Source organism: Octodon degus, unplaced genomic scaffold (assembly GCF_000260255.1).
Source record: "Octodon degus isolate 3935 unplaced genomic scaffold, OctDeg1.0 scaffold00018, whole genome shotgun sequence".
In the NCBI taxonomy this organism is placed as follows: domain Eukaryota; kingdom Metazoa; phylum Chordata; class Mammalia; order Rodentia; family Octodontidae; genus Octodon; species Octodon degus.
The window spans coordinates 16,142,147-16,143,451 of record NW_004524594.1 but is presented as its reverse complement, the minus strand read 5'-3'; positions in this window follow the sequence as shown (position 1 = coordinate 16,143,451).

Here is a 1,305-nt window from a genome sequence, read left to right as displayed (position 1 = left end):
GCTGGGGAACCTAGGACCCTGAATGCCCAGACCGGACTTTGTCAGCTGTTAGCACTGCTGGACTCTGAATTCAGAGGTGGTCTACCTTTCCTGGGTGGGACCAGTACCTACTCTATGTGAGAAAAGGTCGAAGCCTGTCTCACCTAGGGCAAAAGCCTGGGTTACTACCCTATCATTCACCTGGCTTCCAGTAACTAGGGTTAAGTGTGCCCATGATCCTGGAGGGACACGTGGTACCCAGTAGGGTGGAAAAGATAAACATATCTAAAAAACTCACTGCATGTATCAGCAAGAACTGAGGAACGCTTTGGGACCCATGACATTTCCCCACTGAAAATATGTACGATTTGCTTACAGTGAAATTTACATTTCTATGATATGTAACTGCCCCCAAAGCCAAGATAGAGAAGCTGATTGCCTAAGAACACTATACTCCACCATTGCCTCGACCTGCACACCCACTGGGGCTGTTTGGTGGCCACATCCCCTCCCCAGCCCCCCTGGTCATCTTTCCATCGTATATAGTTTTACTTCTTCCGGGATGCCATGGAAGTGCTATCAGACAGCTTGGAAACCCTCAGGCCCAGCTCCCTTCACTCAGCCCGTGTTGACACACTTGAGTTCCATAGCTCTCATCTGCGGTTTGTCCCTTCATGTTGCCAGGTTGTCTTCCAATATATGGAAGAGCACACTTATCCACTCCCAAGTGGAGGGACGGTTTGGGCTTCCTCTGGCTGCCTTTTCGTTTTGTTTCATGTTTACTTTCCCTCCCCCGGCCCGTCTACCTCCTCGGTCTCCAAGGAGCCTCCCAAAGTCTCCCTCCTTGGTCCTGGTCATCTATCTTTTATTTTTTTCTCCACGTTAGTTATATTTTGGGTTTCTCATATCAGAGAATCTCCTATAAGCAATAGGTAGCTTTTTGTTTCTGATTTATTTCATTTTCTCTGGTTTTTGGTAATTACTAGTACATGTGCCGGTATCTGTGAACATCGACTTTTCTTTCACCTCAGTAAACATTTGCAAGAATCGCTGAGTCATGTGATGCATATATATATACATATATACATACATATATGTATATATATATATATTTAATTTGTTAAGAATCAGGGGTAGGGGCTGGCAAGATAGCTGAGCGGACTAAAGTGACTGCTTAGGCAAGCTTAGGCAAGTGCAGAGACCGCGGTTTGATCCCCGGTACCACATGCCGTGCCAGCCCCACAGGCATAGTGGCATACGCCTGTAATCCCAGTCCTGGGAAGGCTGAAATACAGGAGGATCACTTGCCAGGGAAGCGCATATTCC